Raw genomic sequence first — 21133 nt, 5'->3', positions numbered from 1 at the left:
CAGCACAGAGACTGGTGCTGAACTGACAAAAGGATGAAAGGGACTGATGCCCTTTGCATCCTGGAGAAAGGAGGAAGGCAGTGTAGCCTTTGCCATCCAAGAATCAGCCTCCTGCCTTCCCTCCCCATCAGCCTGATCTAATTCCCAGTATCACCGGCTTCTCTGTGGGGGAAGGGGGAACTGGAATGGAGGGAGACACTGCAGCTTGTACTAGTTTCTGTATGTTTCTAACCATACAGCTAATGCAAAGAATGTGTTTAGCACTATCGCCCCCTCACCCAGCTCTTAAAGACCATGTCCTGGAACCTTGTGGTTGTCACTCCCACCTCTTCCAAAGGAAAACATTAAGATTTTTTTGTGAAGCTGCCAAGATGTCCTGGAGTAGGATACAGAAATCCCCGCAAGCACTCCTCACATCTCTGCTTAACAGGTTGCAGCGGTCAGTCAGCACAAGCTTTTTCATGCTGGACAGTGTTTCCTAGACAGCTTCTGCACATTGAGATGTACAACCCTAGTAATGGGAGTACTATCATCTCATGAAAGCATATGCAGTGCTCTATATGAAACAGAGCAAAATGCATCCTTGTACTTCATAGTTCCTCACTGATGGCATAAACAGAGGAAGCAGCTCCTCTGCCTCTCTAAGCAGGATAATGCAACTGCAAGAGATATGGCAAAGACATACAGATAATTTTAGATGATTCCCTGAAGCCTCTCACAACAGGCATTTCTGGGTGCTTGGCTCCGAGCTGAAAGAAGGACACAACATGGACTACCCTAAGAGACAGATCTGATTGTGTGGAAAGCCTCAACTGCAGAGCAGAGGAACCTTCATGCAAGCTGTTCTCAAAATAAAAAGATCCTCATCTCTTGTCCAAGGTCCAGAATACAGCAGAAAGAGGCAGAGAAAGTAAGGTCATAGCTGCAACTTCTCCCACCTGCTAAAAACAGGTGTCTTTCTGGAATCCAAGCTCTCTGATTGTGAAAACTTTGTCTGGTCCAGCCCCTTGCAGGCAGTAGGGATTCAGACAACTGTCTCAGCATAATGGAGCCCTGAGGGCAAGCAGAGCAACCTCTGGAGATGTCTTCAATGTGCAGCACAGAGTGCAGGCTTCAATGAAAAACGGGCCTGCAACTAGCCCTACTGTTTCTGTGTATGCACAGGTTAAGTCACAAATGCAGCAAGCACAGTCAGCAATGGCTCATGCAAGGAAGACCAGACGGGAATTGATCCAGAATTAATCTGTAAGTTTGCTGCTTGCAAGACCTTTTGTTCCTTTCTTTTAAGACACAGTCATATTGTCCTTGGCTCAGCAGTTGGGTCTGATATTACAAGATAAAACAGCAAAAAACTACCAATTCTCAGCCTGGTGCTCAGAACTGGTGGGATTCCTCTTCCTGGCACCTGAAAAGGTGCCCAGAAAACCACTGGGGTACTTTGATACCCTCAAGCACAGCCTACTCAGCCCTTTGTGCTTACCAGACATGAACAGGGAAAAGCTAATGTCACCTCTAAAGAACAGACAGTTAAAGATGGAGAATCCAGGTCCACCACGATGCAGCAGTACTGAAGGGACTTTGCTCTGCTTTAGCTCTGACTGGTTTACAAGGTTGTTTATGAAAAGTGAGCTTTTCATGACTCATCTATGAAACCTGACAGCAAAGGTCCTAGCTCCTTGCTGAAGGTGTGAGCTCCTAAAAGGGTTGTGAAGTCTAGGGAAGTCTGCAGCACTCAGAAGCAGTCTTCAGAGAGCTATGCTATGGCATATTTACTACTCCCCAGGAAATGTCAGACAAAACAAATGGGCATATGCATGTCCAACTGACTGAGCATGTACTTCATGTTCATGTACTTAGGAACCTTAAGAAATTCAACAAAGGCAAGTGTAGGGTACTGCACCTGGGGAGGAATAACCCATGCATCAGTACAGGTCAGGGGCTGAGCTGCTGGAGAGCAGCTCTGTGGAAAGGGACCTGCGAGTCCTGGGGGACAACAGGGTGACCACGAGCCAGCAATGTGCCCTTGGGGCCAAGAAGGCCAATGGCATCCTGGGGTGCATCAAGAAGAGTGTGGCTAGCAGGCCAAGGGAGATTATCTTCCCCCTTTACTCTGCCCTGGTGAGGCCACATCTGGAGTACTGTGTCCAGTTCTGGGCTCCCCGGTTCAAGAAGGACAGGGAACTGCTGGAGAGGGTACAGCAAAGGGCTACAAAGGTGATTAGGGGACTGGAACATCTTTCTTATGAGGAAAGGCTGAGGGACTTGGGTCTTTTTAGTCTGGAGAAGAGAAGACTGAGGGGGGATCTTATCAATGCTTACAAATACTTAAGGGGTGGGTGCCAGGAGGATGGGGGGGGCGGGGGGGGGGTTGGACTAGATGATCTCCAGAGGTCCCTTCCAACCCCTATCATTCTGTGATTCTGTGATTCACTGTAAGCCAGCATGTTCCCACTTGCCCCACTGCATCCCACTTACACTAGGCTTACAGATTTGCCTGCACCGTGCATGAAATTTGTGAATTCTGGATTCATTTCTCTTGCTCCTGGGCAAAACAACCACATGGAAAAAGTGAAATATGCTTGAGGAAACCCAGGCATACGGTAGCCTAATCCAGACTCAACTTGGAGCACCTTCTCCTCTGGTGCACGGTATTTTGTGAAAGAGTCACAGCAGCCAGGTCAAGCCTAATAGACTAGAAACTCAAGACATTGGCAGCACTTTATTCTGCCTTTTACCATCTTTGATATCCTTGGCATCAATAGTGCCAGGAGCTGGAGGGCATACAGACCAAGAATTTTTTTCCTTATACTCTGAGGAAGGCCTGAAAGAAGATTGATGGGCATCTTATCTCCTGGAAATACCAGCTCTTGGGTGTGGCTCCACACACTGTTATGAGTTGACCTCTCCAGCACACACTCCCAGCCTATTTGTGTTCTGACTTTCAGTCCCCCTCAAGAGCTGCTTTCTCTTGCTCAAAGAGCAGAAAATTAACCCGTGTGGGGAAATAATTTAAAAAAAAAACAAACAGAATAAGGCACTTGAGTAAAATCAGATCATAAAAAGTATCTGATGTGGGTCAAACAGAGCACAAATAGATAGGGGTCACATCACAGCTGGAAGCAGAGGGAATTAGATTGTCTTTGGCAGCAATGAGATCCCCGCAGCTCACCTAGGGAACCACAGCCCGGCAGTGTGGTGGTGTCACTCCAGGAAAGGAGGAGTAGCTACAAACCAGACCTTGCCTCTTTCCCCTGTGAATAGGCAGGCACATCTCCAGCAATGGCTGGATGCACATAACAGGCTGTGCTGCATCCAGCTGGAGCAGGGAGGAATCTACATCAAGGTCAGATGGGCGATGGGTTTGTAACCTGACCAAGAAGTTTGGGGGCAGGAAATCCCACTTAACATGCCCAGCTCCTATATTGCATACTCTTCAGTGCATACCAGCCTTCTGCTCTTTCCCAGTCCCCAGGGATCAGCAAACTCCAAAGCATGCACCATCTGCCACACAGCATCTCCTACCATGTCACGCACACAGAATCTAACAGTGGATCCCCACTGAGGGAGGGGGAGAGGTGACACCAGAAGACGTGGGAGCCAGGACCTCCGTGCATCGTGCTGCTGGCTGCCAGGAAGGGCACTCATTCTATAATTCCCAGGTGCACAGGGCAGAACTATCAGCTACCAGGCACCCATCCGCCAAACAGATGACAAGGGCTAAGCACGCATGACTCTTTCTGCAGCCGAGTGTCCACCGCCATCCATCCTGATTCAGGAACTGGCTTAGTGTCAGTGACAATTTTCCACTGACTTTATGTGAGGGGAAAGGCTGAGCAATCCCGTCATTTACCAACCTGGATGTTCTCTGTGCATTTTCTTTCCTTCCAGGCATGTTCCCTGCTCTGAAAATACAAGAAAGGAATGAGGTAGACTGGCTCTGTGCTGAAATACTTAACCATGGCTTGAGCTGTCTGTATTTCCAGGGCAGAAGTAATACACAACAAGCGTGCAGAGAGGACGACCCTGGACTGCGTGCTCCTGCTCCACTCCACATGCCTGCACTGGGATTTCAGTTCAGCTTGTGTTTCCCATCATCAGCAACACGAACACCAGACAAAAGATTTCAGCTCTGGGCACTGCTTTTAGGAAAGGTTCCAGACAGTTAGAGGAGAATTCAGTGGAGACTGGTACAGACCAGTGGTCAAAGGTGTGTGACCTGCAAAGAAACCCTAAAAGCTTCAGGGTGGAGATGATGGAGGGAAGCCATGACAGTAGGCCTCAAACATGGAACAAGTTGCTACAAAGAGGATATAAATCGTCTGCTTGCAAAGTCTAGAGGAGACAGAGAGTCAAAAAACACGTGTTATAACCGCATCAGAGAAGTCTCCAATTAGGCAGCAATAAAACTTTCTAACAGTCACAGGAGCAGGAGACAGAAAGGCATGAATCTCCATCGGCAGCATTTCCCAGGCAGACTCCATAAAAGCCTAGCAATGATGACAGAGCTACGGCTGACCCTGATTTGGACAGGAGACAGACTCACAGAGCTGGAACAGAGAAATCACATAATATTGTGATTTCATGTGCAGTAAGCCTGCTGTGTGCACAGTGTGGCAGGGCTACACCCGCTCATACTGGCTGCGCTAACCCCCTCAGCAGGGCACCCAGTATCTCCATTTTAAGCAATGTTCAGTTGCTATACTTAATGTCAAAATTGCAATTCTTATCATCCAGGGCAAAACAGCTGAATCAGATATAGCTACTGCCCAACAATCTGTTTCATTATGGTACCAAGAGCCATGCTGCAAGCCAAGCTGTTTAGCAATGGCCATCATTCCTGCCATCAACAGGTCAGAGTAGCTCCTTTCGAATGCATCACTGTTCAGGGTCACTATTAAGAGTGGTATAATGGTAGATTAAAGCCAAAAGATTAGTTTGAGTTCATTTGTTTGATGCAGCATTTGAGCTGAAACCTTCTCTACTGCCCTCTTGGAAACAAGCAGGCCCTATTTCCCTGAGATTAACCTCAACAACTGTATGGGACTGCAAAAAGGACGCGAAGAGGGAAGAATCCATCTCACCCAGATGCAGAGCTGAAGATGATGGTAAGCAAATGGGGTGGGACTTTCAGAAGCAGAGATCACACAATATCACAGAAAAGGAAGGAAACCAAGGCACAAAAGCATTCGAAGTGGCACAAAACAGCATCTGGAGAACTCACAAGAGTTGAACAAGCCCAATGGGCACAAGAAACTTGTCCTCTTGGCTAGGCCACCTGCAGTTCCTTCAGGGAAGGTGTCTGGCTACACAAAGTTTTTCAAACTAACCAGGCTGGAAACCACCTCCCTGTTTGCAGAAAGCTGGCTTTCCACACCCAGAGCTGCCCCCAGGCCATCCCAGCATCCGTCTCCTGTGGGACCAGTCTCTAGACATGAACTATGCCCCTCTCTCCATGATGCACAGCGCATCCGGGGGCCTCGCAGCACCCAGCGTGCATCAACCCAACATGCATCCATCAAGACACAAGTCCTTGGCCCCTTCTGTCCCCACACCAATCACAGAATCACAGAATCACTAAGGTTGGAAAAGACCTGTAAGATCATCAAGTCCAACCAGCAACCAAAACACACCACCATGCCCATTAAACCATGTCCCACAATGCCTCGTCCACACATTCCTTGAAAACTTCCAGAGGGTGACTCCACCACTTCCCTGGGCAGTTTATTCCACTGTGTTACCACTCTCTCAGTAAAGAAATTTTTCCTAATATCCAGTCTGAACCTCCCCTGGCGCAACTTGAGGCCATTTCCTCTTGACCAATACATATTAACATTTCACTGACTCAAGACTGTAGAGGGAGGGGGCTTGCTGCTGCCTTCAGTGATACAAACAGGCATCCTACTCCACCAGCTGTAAGATCACCTTTATTCAAAGCCTTTCTTACAAGTTTCATCCAAACTAAGCCTGTGCAAGCACAAGATCACTGCCTGTAGTGCATCGCATTAGATGAGGGGTCTCTCACAAGACTGTATTACAATCCTAATATGGAAGCAGGACACATAAAGGCTGCATGGATTGCAGAAGCAGCACTCAATTCAGCCAATGCAAAATTTCTAGGCCGAATAACGGTTTGTAAGCTCTAACAGAAAGTTCTCCAGCTCTGCCTGCCTTCAGGTAAGCAAGGCGAGAACAGACTGCCTGTCTCTGCCCCTGATCTCAGGACTATTGCAGCGACCAAAGGACAGCCAGAGCTCTTCTGGAGACCAGAATCTGGCACAGCATCTCCTGAAGGGACAGACTCTACCTATCCATACACACACTGAGATGCTCACACTCCTCAGAACACCCCATGCCTGAGCTGAGAGTCTTCCAGTTCATCATGTACAATGTGGATGGTACATGCCCCTCGCCAAACAATTGTTTTCTGTTTTCTTGGGCTGCTAACCTCTAAGCCAGGTACAAATACATGCCAATGAATTAATAATGGTTAAGTTTGCCTCACGCTCCCCCAGTTTTGCACAAGAAGTCTCCCTTCTCCTTGAGAACTGTGTTCCGCATGGCCTGTGTTGCACTCCTACATAAAAGCTGCCCTGGCATTGGGAGACGTGGGCTGAAATCCAGCCATACCTCTGGAGATCTCGTCCTGGGGAAAGCATATAACATGGCAGTCTTCCAAAACACTTCTAAGTACTGTTTTCTATGGTTCATAGGCAGGTTTCCAGACTCTGTCTATACCCGAAATCTGCATAGGTCCATGATTCTCTCTAGCCCCTTCTCTCCTACTGTCTTCAACTCAGTTTCATTCATCTTATCCTTCTCTCCTGCTAAATCCTCTCTCCTCCCCTCCCTGTCCTTTTCTCCCACACAGCTGATCCTCTCAAAATTTACCTGTCCCCATCCAAAAATGAATAATGTAACTTGCTGCCAAAAGAAAAGAAGAGTCACTCTGGGACACTCAAAAAGCCTTTTCAGCTATCTTGTCTCTGCCAATGGCAATTAGATAATGCTTAGGGCCAGATGACAAGAGCAAGATGTACATTAAGTCAGCTTCAACACTGCCCTACACTGAACACCAAGCTGCGCATGGGAAATAGGAGAGACATTCCCAGTACCCCAGGACTTGTAGAATGGAAGAGTTAAATATGTGATTTTAAATAAGGCAATTAATATATCATGAAATACTGCTGATTTTCTGCCTGAGAGCCAGCTACATGCACTGTAAATTTGATGACATGTCTCCATATGGAGCAGACTGTACAAGAGAGCTCCATAAAATGCACTCCCCCTTTCCTCACTCTGCTGTCCCCACAATAGATTTATGTTGAAGCAGGGAGACATCTGCTACCTGCTCCCAAACCAGGCTTATGCAATCTTCACACAGGCACAAGGTCTTGGTTTCAGTGCCTCCACTTTAAAGAGACTGTTGGCCCCTGTTCTGATCAGAGAGAGGCGTGCTTCTTGCTGCATCGTGCTTCTTGCTGAACCTCAACAGAGGAACAGCTGTGGAGCAGGCTGCTCCAAAACTTTTCTGCTCTTACCTAGCCAGCATCAGAGCACAGCTGGGGAGCAGGGCAGTACATACATCAGGTCAGCAAAGTCAATATATCTTACACCTCCTGAAGAAGACATCTGTCACCTGGATGCGGTACACTAGCAAGACACATATGAGCACACTTCACCAGCAAATGGCTGCTCTTAGCAGTTGACTAACCAACCAAGCCAACTAAGGCCCACCCAGCTAGACTGGGACAGTTTTGGCAAAGACAAATACATCACATCATTATATTTACTCTGAATAATGCTACTAATGCTTCTCCCATAGGGCAAAGATCTCTCTCCCAGAGATCTGGTACTGCAGGCCACGTGGTCCAATATACCCTGCCCCTGCAGTTAAACAAGAGCGTTGAAAGCGACAGGCATTGAGAAAACAGTGTGCAGTGGAACTTCTCACTTCCATATTGCTTTAAAACTTGCAACCTCACACCGCTCCACATGCATTTCTCACCCTTTCTTCTTGCCTTATGCAGAGAAAAGTCTGTTGGCTACAACACTGATAGGAGAACAGTGATGACAAAACAAGCAAGCAGCGAGAAAGGTGTCTGCTTTTTCTGATAGTCTGCAGGTGCCTCTTTCTATCTATAAGCAACCAGTGCTAGGTTTCAGTTTCCCATCCCATGTGTCCGTGTTTGCCACCAGCTTTCATGGCAATGAAAATGGCTTAGAAGCAGCAGAGTGGGCAAACGTGTCCCTCTTGCTAAATCATGTATTGTAATAAGATACAGTTTTCTGCAAGTAGCACGCACTCATCTGGGGAGGGTTTTGGAAGATGGGACAGACTCTCTCATGCTAACGCAGACCAGACTCGGGCAGGAGCAGCCAGCCTGTTGGAGCTCGGTCTGGTCCAGCCGTCATTAGTTCTACCCCACACAAATATTATTCCCAGGTGATTTCACCAGAGCAGTCAGCTCTTCACACCTCATCCTGCTCCCACCGTCCTCTTTCCCCTTTCATCAGAAGCAGCAGTAAGGGACAGTTTTATCACAGATGTTCGTGAACAATCCTCCGGCTCAGAGCAAGGCCACCCGCAGTAACACATCAGTATGGCTGCAACTTTCTCCATCTGTGCCTTGCAAACACCCAGGAGGGAGACCCCCTCACTCATCTGGTGCCCTGCACCACCCTTTTTAGGTTGACCTACCCCAGGAAACTTCTGCTCATGGCTCTCCATGCATGGCCTGGAGAACCAGCAGAGCACGGAGTACTTTCAGAGACACCCACCTCCTGCCCCCACAGAGGACTTGCCAGCAGCCTGGGGGGAGCCTGCTGGGTTGGGTTTGTAAGTCGCTTAATGACAGGGTCACTCATGATATGGGTGTACTCATAAACACCAACTCCTATGCACTACCAGGCAGATGGAGAGGCAGTCCCTGGTTTGTAGCCTGCAAAGAACCTAGAGGAGACCCCTCAAAACACCAAGGCAACTACTGTGCTGTAGGACTGTTGCAAAAGCAGGTTGAGGCTTTGCCAAGACATGCCTTTCCTCCATTGGTTTGGGACCATCCTCATCTATTAGCAGCTCTTGCTTCCCCATGATGAAGGTCTCTATCACAAAGGCAAATGCTCCTCTATCCTGTCCTCTCCTGCTCGATGACGCCTCATTTATAACAAGCTCTTCCCAAGGGAATGTACATCAACAAATCAAAGCCAAACCCTCATACAGCCATCCAAACCTTCTGTTGAAAGGGTCATGCTGTCCTTTCTCATTTTAAGCATTCCTTATCTTGGGGTGTGAAAGGTTTTGGGTAAGGCTGTATGAAACACACTGCTGTCACTATGGAGGAAATAATGCTAAGAACTGATCATGGAGACGAACATTTAACAGGTTTTCTTGTCCCCAACAACTGCCAACAGCAGGCAGTGGTACTGCATGGGCCATCTTCCAGTCCTCTGGAACCTAGAAGGCTGCTCGCTAGCGCACCAGGAAGATACAGGTGTCATAACAGATCTCCAGCACTTCAGCTCCTTTCTTAAAAGAAATATAAACCTTTTCTTTTGCCCATGGAAGGCAGAAAGCCCAAACACTAACTGCGACTCTGTTTTGGCTCAGGAAGTAGTTCCAAGCACAAATGAGGAAGCTTGTTGCAAAGGAGCCATAGAAGCAGCAGCTAAAATAATTAAGTCCTTGCAGGTGGCATGGAAATATTCAAGAGTACTCTGCTGGGAGCATGAGAGGTTAAAGTCGCAGCCAAATGAAAATAGAAAGGGGGTCATGAGTTTAGGGAGATTTAATATAAAAAAGCATAACTAAGGGGATGAGGAACAATTTCTAAATGGCACAAAAGCTACTAAATTCTTTCTCAAGCACAACCACAGCAGGATTTTCAAGATTCACCTCCTCCAAGTTCATAATGGTCCATCCCAAAACGCAAGAAAACAAGCAAAGGCAGCATGAGACCTGCATGGATGAACCAGGACATCCTCATAAAACTCAACCATAAAAAGTATACACACAGGAGGTAGAAGCAGGGACAAGTGTCCTGGGAGGAATATAGAGACACTGTCCAAAGATGCAGAGCTGGGATTAGGAAAGCTAAAGACCACCTGGAGTTGAATCTGGAGAGGGATGTGAAGGGTAACAAGAAAGGTTTTTACCGTACATCATCAGCAAAAGGGCAACTAGGGAAAATGTGTGTCCGCTGAGAAATGGCAATGGGGACTTGGTGAGAAAAGATGCCAGACAGGCTGAGGCATTGAATGCCTTCTTCACCTCAGTCTTTACTGCTAGGACCAGCCTTCAGGTATCCCGGGCCCCTGAGACCTGTGGAAAGTCCAAGGCAAGGAAGACTTACCCTTGGTGGAGGAGGATCAGGTCAGGGAACATTTAAACAGACTGGACATTTACAAGGGCCTGATGGGATGCACCCACAGGAGCTGAGGAAGCTGGCCCATGTTGTTGCAAGGTCATTCCTGGTTTTCTCTGAGAGGTCCTGGCAATCGGGAGATGTCCCTGAGGACTGGAAGAAAGCAAATGTCACCCTTACCTTCAAAAAGGGCAAGACAGAGGATCTGGGGAACCACACGCCCTTCAGCCGGAGCTTGATCAGGCAGTTAAAAGTAAGAAGAAACTTTTATACTGTGACTGGTCAAACACTGGCACAGGTTGCTGAGAGAGGCTGTGGAGCCTCCATCCTTAGAGATACTCAAAACTCAACCAGACAATGCCCTGAACAACCCGGTGCAGGTGAACCTGCTTTGAGCTGTCAGTTGGACTAGATGATCTCCAGAGGTGCCTCCACGCTCAGCCATGCTATGACCCTGTGGAATCTGCACAGTGATCTCTAGGGAGAGCATCCCGAGCAGATACAGTGAAAGGAGACCAGAATTTTCTCTGTGTGTTCAGCATGAAGGAGATGTGAGAAGTTCCCATTACACAACACTGCTTGCGAGGGACTCGTCAGACAGGCCATGCTCAGGAGAAGGAAAATGAGCAGCAACGCAACCAGCTGACTTAAAGCAACAAAAATAGCGGACTACAGTATGCAGTCTCTCATTTAAATCCAACCATATGAGGCAAGCAAGAAAGCAATGTTACAAGGTTTTCAGGGGAGGCTGGGGAAAGGAAAACGACACCAAAGAAGTAAAAAACAGAACAAAGTTAGCAGATACAGAGATAAATGTGACATAGATGGCGAGTCAGTACAACTTTTGCAAACCCTTGCCAGGCCTCACAAGCCAAACTGCACTAATAAAAGCCAAAATCTCTGTGACGCAGTGTACTCAGTTTCCAATACCAGCATGGTTCCTCACCACAGTGATAAGGCAGCATGAGGTTAGCAAGAAGGTCCTCAAACAGATAAGTGGTTTGTGAAAAATGGAAAGTATCTACTTTTTGAGTGTTGCAGCTTAAGTTCAAAATAGACTCTCACCACCCTCTTTATAAGCCTACATGTCTCCCAGGAAGGATAAATTCAAGGAACAGAGGCAGATCATCACAGGTCTTGGGAGTCCATCTTTTTTCCTATTCTTCTCATTCATTCCTCTGCATCCTTCCCTAAGGATCTTTTTCTAAAATTCTCCAGTAATGGACAGGCCATCATCCTCCTGCGAAACTTATCCCAGCACTCAGCTGCCTTTATTATGACAAGGTTTTTCCCTGCTTTCAAAATCAAATCTCCTTTTGTGCAACCAATGTCCCTAGCTTCTTATCCTATTTAGCCAGATCACAGGAAAAAGACTATTCCCTTCTTCCTGCAGCAAGCTTTCCTCTGCAGATGACATATAGCTTTCCAGTCTTCTCCAGTTTTTACCTCATTCTCCTTCTGTCAGCCACATTTTCTCAATGGCTGATGAGTTTGTCCTCCTCACTTCTGCTCTCTTTGGCTGATCTGTATTTTTCCAGAGCAGTTGCACTAAAACTGGCATACATCTATTTTACTAACATGGATGAACAGAATGTTCCTTTATAATTTACCAGATACTCTCCTGTTCATATTTATCATTTTCTTGCTACAGCATATCACTGGGTCGTGCTCAGCCTGGAATGAACTGCAGCCCCTGGACACTTTTCTGCAGAACTGCATTGGGTCTGACAGTACTGCATCATCTGAAGACCTGAACCTCTCACTACCAAACTGCATCCTGATTTTCCCATGCCATTTCTTCAGCTCATCAAGGCAATTTCAAACCAGAGCCCTGTCCTTCCGCAGGCTTCCTGCTCCTCCTGGTTTCCTGTTTATTATTTATTCCTTTGTCCTAATTACTAACAAAAATACCAAACAGCATCAGATGGCAGGAAGAACCCTGCAAACCTATTCTTAATAAATCCTCACATTTTGATAATTAACTGTCCCATAAGCTCTCCTGTATAATTCCCTCACCAGATTTACATGTGCCTTGCCATAGACAGGTGTACCTAGCGCATATTCCCTTATCTTAATTGTGTGGGACAGCACTGAACATTTTCCTAAAGCCAAGATAAATGAAATCTCCTGCTTCTTCACATCCACTGGGCTCACCGCCCTTTGCAAGAGGAAACCAGAGTGTGTTGACTTGATTGGTTTTGCCATGCTCATTCTGTCTCTTGCATCTCATTATTTCTCTCACGTGTTCTGCTTTTTCTTGTTGTTCTGATACTCTCCTTATGGTTAGGCTCAAGCTTCCCTCTGTCTAGATATCAGGAATCTCCTCCACCCTCTGCAGAGTCCTCAAAGACAACCTGCTAATTGCTCTGAGTTAATTTCAGACAGTTCTTCATGTGTCCTGCAGCCTGCACTGACTGGGGTTCCCACACATCTGCCGTTCTCACATCACCTGCCCCACTTTAGCCCAAATTACCACTCCTCCGTTCTTGCTGATGCAGAGGAATTTAGCCAGGTTTGGGAAGGGCTCTGCATTTGTCCCTCCAAGGAGCCAATACGGTTGGAAGCTGTGAGCCCTGCCAGGCAGGACTGTGCTGCTGTAGTGATCACAGAGCACGCCAAGCCTGCTAAGTGGCAACTCACTGGCTAAGCAACCAGTACCCCAGCACCCACTGGGGTCCAGGGACTGGACTGCATGTGGGACAGAAAACTGCTTGTTGTTCATAACAGCTTAGCAGGGGTGCGAGTTCTTCGGGATCTCCAAGCTTTTGTTCTCATGGGGCTTCGGAAACAGGTTTTGCCAATACCCAAGACTAAGTTCCAGGTGCAGCACACCAAATATCTGTATCATCAGCAGGTCACTCACAGAAAGTCTTACCTGCAGCAGGAGGAGAGCTCCTGTCTCACTGACTGGAGATCTGGAGCAACACTGTATTGGGTTTGCGTGGCAGTGCTTTGGTAGCAGCGGGGGCTACAGGGGTGGCTTCTGTGAGAAGCTGCTAGAAGCTTCTCCTATGTCTGACAGAGCCAATGCCAGCCGACTCCAGGACGGACCCGCCACTGGCTAAGGCCGAGCTAATCAGCAACAGTGGTAGCACCTCTGTGATAACATATTTAAGAAGGGGGGAAAAACCGGGAAGCGGCAGCCGGAGAAGAGAGGAGTGAGAATATGTGAGAGAAACAACTCTGCAGACCCCAAGGTCAGTGAAGAAGGAGGGGAAGGAGAGGCTCCAGGCACCGGAGCAGAGATTCCCCTGCAGCCCCTGGTGCAGACCATGGTGAGGCAGGCTGTGCCCCTGCAGCCCATGGAGGTCCATGGTGGAGCAGATATCCACCTGCAGCCCATGGAGGACCCCACACCATAGCAGGTGGATGCCCGAAGGAGGCTGTGATCCTGTGGGAAGCCCATGCTGGAGCAGGCTCCTGTAGGACCTGTGGACCCGTGGAGAGAGGAGCAGGAGAAACAACGTGTGATGAACTGACTGCAACCCCCATTCCCCGTCCCCCTGCGCCGCTCGGGGGGGGAAGAGGTTCGGGAGTGAAGTTGAGCCCGGGAAGAAGGGAGTGGTGGGGGGAAGGTGTTGGGTTTTTAAGATTTGGTTTTACTTCTCATTATCCTACTCTGATTTTGATTGGTAATAAATTAAACTAATTTCCCCAAGTCAAGACTATTTTGCCCATGATGGTAGTTGGTGAGTGATCTCCCTAGGTCCTTATCTCGACCTACGAGCCTTTTCCTCATATTTTCTCTCTCCTGTCCAGCTGAGGAAGGGGAGTGAGTGAGCAGCTGTGTGGTGATTAGTCCGGCTGGGCTTAAACCACGACAAACACCCAGAAGTCCAAATTCAAAATCAGTGAGCCAGGACGCCTCCTGTCACAGCACACATTCTCAGGCTGCACAAAGTCTTGCTGCTCCTACTGTGGAAAGTCAGGCCCACAATGCTTTACAGCTCAGCAGACAACACTATCAATCCCATTTTCTTTTCTTCTTCCTTTCATTCCAGCCGTTGCTCTTTAATTTCAAAACAGAAATTGTCTTTTCTTGCACAGGAAAGGGGTGGGAATAGCTTCCAGAGAACACTTTTTTCAGAAAATTCATGCATTCCTGCCAATTTGATTGCTTTTGCAAGTAACCTATCATCCACCTCTTAGGTCCAGTGTGTCTGACTGTTGCCCTTTGCCAGTCGTTTCCCTGCACCCAGCAGCGCAGCCAAAGCACAGGCATATGCACACCACAGCTATGCCATATGGTCCTGCTGGTCTACGCTAGGCATTTCACTTGCCCTGATGCATGGATTTGCCTCAGCCATGTTACAGGCTGCCATGCTGGCTCCAACCCTCATCCAGGCAACATTTTTCACTAATTCGAGGCTCTTAGGTTTACATTTCTGAGTTTGTACTTTTTAAAAAAATCCACCCACACGCTTCCATCCTCAAAGTTTCAAAATGTAAGATGAGTATGTCCTCAAAAAGGCAACCTTGAATGCAAACAGAGGAATGTCAGTGTTATCTACAATTTGTAAGACACATACAAATGAAAGAGTCTCCTGTCATTTACAGATGTTTTATCACAGTTTTTGCTGAGCTACTGCTTCAAGGCAAAATCGGAGCCCTCAAACTTCATCACCAGCCATCAGCCTCCTGGGTCAGGTGCCACATAAGCACAGACTGTGTCATTTCTGGTCCAGCTTCTCTCAAACCTGCCACACCAAATGGTTTGTGAGCCTCAGAACTTAAGCTGGGCTCACCTCCAAGCTGTGGAGGCTTTCCTAGGCATATCTGAAAGAGTGTGTCACACACCTGCACGCACCCCTGGACGCACCTTGCCGTCCAAATTCCACTTCTGCTGTGTAATAACACTATCAAGGAGAAATTATCAGTCATAAATTCCTTTGGATCCAAAGTCGACCAGACAACATGATTATGCAGCAACCCAGAGCTTTAAATGCCATCTGTACGTGTCATCTCAAACAATACTAAAAGCTCAGAGGCTACAGATTTATTGTTACGAGAGTAATAAACGGTACAGATACAGAACTTTTTACCTCTTGGTTCACAGCTTGGTTCAGGGCAAACAGAGGCAGTTGCATCTTCCACAACTGTAGACTGAGAAGCCAAATCCTGCCTACAGGGATGTTGCCTTGGAGGTAAGGTTTGTCAGTTCAGAGTTCCCAGATGGACAACCTGACCACTGGACCATGGCCTTGACCATGTCACTTGACAGCCAGTTGCTAAAAGACAACAAAGGGATCTACAGAAAGAGACATGTTCCCAGGCTAACTTTCTATGCATTGAACCCACAGACTAGTGCAACTACAGTCAGTGACCACAACTGGAAAACAAAGTCTGCCTTGCTGAGTCCAGCAAGGTCTTCTGCCCACCAGATGTGGTGCAAGCAGAAAAAGCATTTCCCATCTTTGATTCCGGGGTTTGCAGTATAATTTAAAGCTGTTTCTGCAAGAAGCGCACATTGCCAGCTGCCAAGAGCTCAGAAGAGGATCTCTGGGGGCTCAGGCAGTCCAGGCACAAGCATGCATGCTGCAGTTGTGCCTCTTCCCGCAAAAAGAGGGCCCCGTATCTCACAGCATGACACCCCGAACCCTTCATGAGGTCCTCCCACCATGGCCAGCACACAGAAACACTGAAACGCTGGAGCTGGATCCCACAGCCCTGCTGCTGGTGGTGGATGCCCCAGCATCTATGTCCAACAGCGGGAATCTTCATGGGTAAGACTACTGAATATGCATTAATGGAGAATCCAACACGGAACACTGCTACTCCAGGCGCTCATTTTTGGAACTGAGCATGTGGGCATGCATACCGCACCTCAGACACTTGAGCCCCATCAGGAAGCAGTTTAAGTTGGTGCCACAAGCAAACTGAGTTACTGGTGAAGTCTCACAAACAGGACCAGCCTAGCAAGCAGTTTTATATTAATAATGCATTAAAAAAAAAATAGAGGTAGAGAGCCATTAGCTAAGTGATCTTGCATTCCTCGATTTGCTTTATCAAGCTCAGTATTTAGAAAAAAAGCTTAAGAGCAGTCCAGGCTCTCCAGTGAATCAACAAAACCACACAAAGGACTGTACCACTTCCCACAGCCTCCAGGCTGTGCATTAGTTTTTAGCAAAGGTATCTACCACATGAATAATGCAGCACGTCTTCCCCGAGCATCTGTACCCCAATCAATCCACAGTAGCAAATAAAAACCTTTCAGCACGCCTTTCTATCAGGCAGCAGGACCTTTTTACAGCTGCTCAGAGGCATATCCATGGAAAAACAACCCTATCTGCTACCAGAGCTGGAAGCCTTTTAAATCGGCCAGCTGGGAACCAGCCTTTTATATCAGCCATCCTGTGACGGGTCTTGATTTTATCAATTGCCTTTCTTTGTCTTTTGTTCCTAAAGGATCCACACCCACATTACAGGGCTGAGATTAAGGGAGCTCAGGCTAAGGTTTCAGTGCACTTTCAGAAACAGACACGTGCCACCCCCCAAAAGCAGCAGCTCACAGCCTGCAGCCTGTCCGGAGAGGGAAAAGGTAGCCCCACCAGCCACACAGCACGCACACTGCATCCCTCTCCTGCACAGCCTGGTAATCAAAGTACCCTTCCCCAGTGTGGGGGTACGGGCAAAGAGCCTTCACCAAACCAAGCCTCAGTCATATGCTCAAACCTCTGTATTTTCAGAGGCAAAGCAGGTGATGGAAAGCAGTGTTTTGTCCGTGTCCATCACTTAGTGCCAGTTTGAATATCAGTCCTCTGCAGAAGCACGAAGGTCCCTTATCCTTGGCAGCCCACCGGGAGCTGTGGGAACTGCTTCTATCACCTCATTTCAGCAGCACAACCTGCAGGCTATTGGCTACCTTATGGAGAATATGCTGCTGGTACGGATGGATTAGGATCTGCAGAGGTGGTGTGGGACAAAATGACAACAGCAAGCAAGATCTGAAAGGAAACCATATTCTAGAGATGTGTTATCTTTCATCAGAAAATCCAGCTCTAAGTAACACTCCAAAATATTTGCAGTTCTCCAGTGTGGCAAAGATACTTAAATATAGTGCCCTGGAAAGCTGGTTATGAAAAAACACCTCTGCCTGTAATACAAACATTGCACAGAGGACATGACATAGGGGGTGAAGGAGTCACTCAAGATGGCAATGAGTTGATTTCCTCATCCACAAAACAGCAAGGCCCAAACCTTTCTCTGAGCGGGCACAGCAGCCCCTCTTGCCCCCTGTTTTCAGTGCACACTGGCCAGGGCAGGACGTGAGCTCACACGTGTCCCTGGGAGGAGGCATGTCAGACTCCCCCCATTACACAGAGGGTACCAGGTGAACACAGCCCCAGGAGAGGCAAGACACTGGCTCCTCCACTGACAAGCAGAAGGGGGTTCAGTACTTTTGCGTCCCCAAATATCCACTTGGACCGGGGAGGGCAAACATTGTGTAGAGACCTGGCCGGTACTGAACAGCAAGACTCCAGCAGCCCACTGCAGCTTGCACCCCACAAACATCATCACCAGCTGGTACCACATCGTCTCAGAGCATCTTTCTAGTGAGGGACCCCAAAGCAGCCCACCAAAAGCCAAGGACATTCCAAAGCCCCAAACTTGGAAAAATGCATGCAATGCAAATTTTGTTCATGTTAGAACACCAAGTGTTGTGAACCTCAAAATAATTTTAAGCACATACATCCAGGGGCAGGCTAGGGCTGCCCAGAGTGAAAAAAGGCTGCTCTCCACAAGGCAAGGTTGAGACAGCAAAAATCCAGTGGCCATCCTGGATGAGCTTTCCAGCAGTATTTGTATTCAGTCAAAGCTGAAGCCACAATGCACTCCCCAAGGCAGGCAGCAACACCCAACGGGGTCCAGCATAAAAACTCCCTGATGGTGACACCTGCTCACAGTATTGCCACATCCCCACCACCTGGTATTACTCCATGGCTGTGCTCTTCTGTCATGCTGGCACAGCAGGGAGATGGACAAGGGAGCGTATGTGCCCCACAAAAATAGCTCAGGCAGGTTATTTTTAACTGGGTCATCCCAGCACAGGCAGCAGCAACGACCAGGAGCAGGGAAGAAAGCAAAGAGAAAAGCTGGAAGATACCACAGCCTTGGGCAGCTCCCAAGAGGCTCAGACTCTCTTATCACCTGACCTGACGAGGAGCCAATACTGTATTTTGGGTAGGATCCTCCAGAACATTGTAAAGTGAAGGCACGTCATGAAGTACGGGCTGAATTGTTGTTCTTTATTTTATTGCTGGGGTTACTTCCAAGCCTGACACTGAACATGTACTTGAGCCTCCCCTGGGACAAGTGGAAGAAGCAAAAAGAAATTACAACAATAAAGCATACAGAATCACAGCAAAAAATCAGGCCAGAAGGCACTTCTGAAAGTCCTGAGTCCTATCCTCAGCCCCCAGAAAAGCTCACTACAAAGGTAGGTTATGTTGCTTGGACAGTCCAGCTGAGTTTGGAAGACCAACGAGGACGGAGGTCCCACAGCCTGCTTGAGAAACCTGCCTGCCTACAGCCTCGTGGAGAAGCCCAGGCTGCAGTTGGGCTGCAGGGCTTGCAAAGTTACCCGGAAGACTCTGGTCAACCTTGCTGCCCCAGGACCCTCGTGGCCTTCACTGAAGAGCTGCTCTCTTGCCAGTCGGACCTTGCCTGCACCACTGCAGGAAGCTGCTGCAAATCAGGGGCAGAAGTTGACACCTTTATTGAAGTTCATGAGGGGCTGTTTTTCCCCTCATGAGAGGCATAAAGCAGGTTGGGAGCCTCCAGGTTGCTTAGGAGGCTCCCAGGGGCTGGGAAGTGCCCAGGAAGGGTCTGTTGCCAGACCTTGGACTTCCCTGCAGTGGCCAGACAAGCATCGCTCTTCCCAATCAAAGTGATTCACCCTGGAGCAAGGGAGCCTGAGGCACCTGTGGCATCATCACTGTCACTCTGCTGCCAACAGCTCCTGGAGCTCCACTTCCTGAAGGTTCACACCTCTCACTGAGGCACAGGGAGTGAAACACCACCTCGCTGCACATGGATTCCCCCAGGCCACAGGAGAAGGTGATTCATGAATACTTTTAAGCCAACGTCAGCTAGAAATCAAGCTGAAGAGCATGGCCCACCCTCCAACGAGTGTGAAGAAACTTGTGCTCAGTCAATGCAAAGTCAGTTTGTGCATCCCAGGAGGGACAGGGGAATCCTCCAGGGATGATCCCACACTCAGTGGCAACACCATCTTCTGGTAGTTCAACCTCCCCCTTCACCACATGTACTGTGTCTGCTTCATGTGGTGCCCCTACACTGCAAGCTCTGACAGAAAGAATGATGATGCATTGAGGACACAAATGGCTTCAGTCAACATGGCTTTTAAGAAATACAGTAGTGGGTTAGGGGAGTGTGAAAGGCTGGCAAAACCCAAAATGACCCCGAAACTCAACTCAGTTTCATTAGGCTTATCAGAGCTCCCAGGAAGGGCAGGAGGCAGTATGATTGAAGCAGAGGATGGGGCCACCCCAGCCTCTTTGGAGAGCGAGCCCCTCCTTCCCCTGGTTCACCTCCAGCTTTCCAAGATAGCCTGTGTACTCCGGCAGAAAGATAAAACCGACTTGCCTGCATTCTCCAGAGACAATACCCTCTTTCACTCTGCCAGTTACCTGGGCAGCAAAGAAAATATTATTGCTTATCAACTTCCTTGTGAGTACTAATGTGCTTCTGAATTCAATGAGAGGGCAAATTCCACCTTACAGAGATTTTCTACCCTGGCATGATCCTGGTCTGTTACGAAAGAAAAGCAAATACAACAACCCCGGTTCAAAGAACAATGAAAACTGGAACCCTCCTCTGCCCCACCACCCTGCAAAAACTCACTATAAAAAGGAAGTGGTGAAATGCACAAACTTTAAGAGACATTGCCACATTTCTTGTCAGAAAGGCAGCCTTGAAAAACTCATCATCTGACCCTCTGCAAGCTCAGCAGTTTCTCCTGAAACCAGAACACCATGCTTTCGCTCTCCTATTTCACAGAAAGAAGCTTCCTGCTATTCAAGGCCAAGCCAGCTTCTGAGTTTCAGGAACCAAAGTTCAGCTCCCCATCGAAAAGATGCAGCTGGGTCTCAGTAGCCTGCCATGCTGTTTGAGAAGATAGGGACGCTTGGTCCCATTGCTCTTTATCGTAAGGTCTAAGCATGCTTGCAGACATCTGGCAGATGGGTTATCTCCGCTAAAGGCTACAGAAGGCTTTCCTTGCAGCAAAGCTGAGCATCACTGGTTTTGGGGGGTTTGGCCACCTTCAGGGGGACCCAAGACCTTGGTTCATTGCCCACAGGAATCCAAGTGGAGTCCACTGAGCTAGCCAGAGTTCCTCCCAAACCTCTTCTGCCTAGCTGAGGAGCGGTGGCTGCCACCAGGACACAGATACGTTAGGAAATCTGAAGTGACCTGCAGAATGCAAGGCAATGGAAATATACCAACTGCAGATGTTTCTCCTGAGTTCTCTGAAGGTTTGGAAGCTACACGCTTCACTTGAACGTCTGAAGACACAGCCCTTACATCTAATGTGATCTAATGCAACCACATTCCCTCATGACTGAAGGTTTGTGCGCTAACCAGCCCACAGGCTAGAATGCTTGCAGGACATGATAACATTCTGGCCAGCAAAACGAAGCCTAGCCTTAGAATCTCATCCCCGAAGCTACCTGGGAAAACCGAGAGTCTGATCAACCAGGTGAAAATGGAAACTGCTACAGAGCTGGGGCACTAACCAGGCTCTGACTGTC

This window comes from Gavia stellata, chromosome Z (assembly GCF_030936135.1).
Source record: "Gavia stellata isolate bGavSte3 chromosome Z, bGavSte3.hap2, whole genome shotgun sequence".
NCBI lineage: Eukaryota > Metazoa > Chordata > Aves > Gaviiformes > Gaviidae > Gavia > Gavia stellata.
This window is presented reverse-complemented; position numbering follows the sequence as displayed.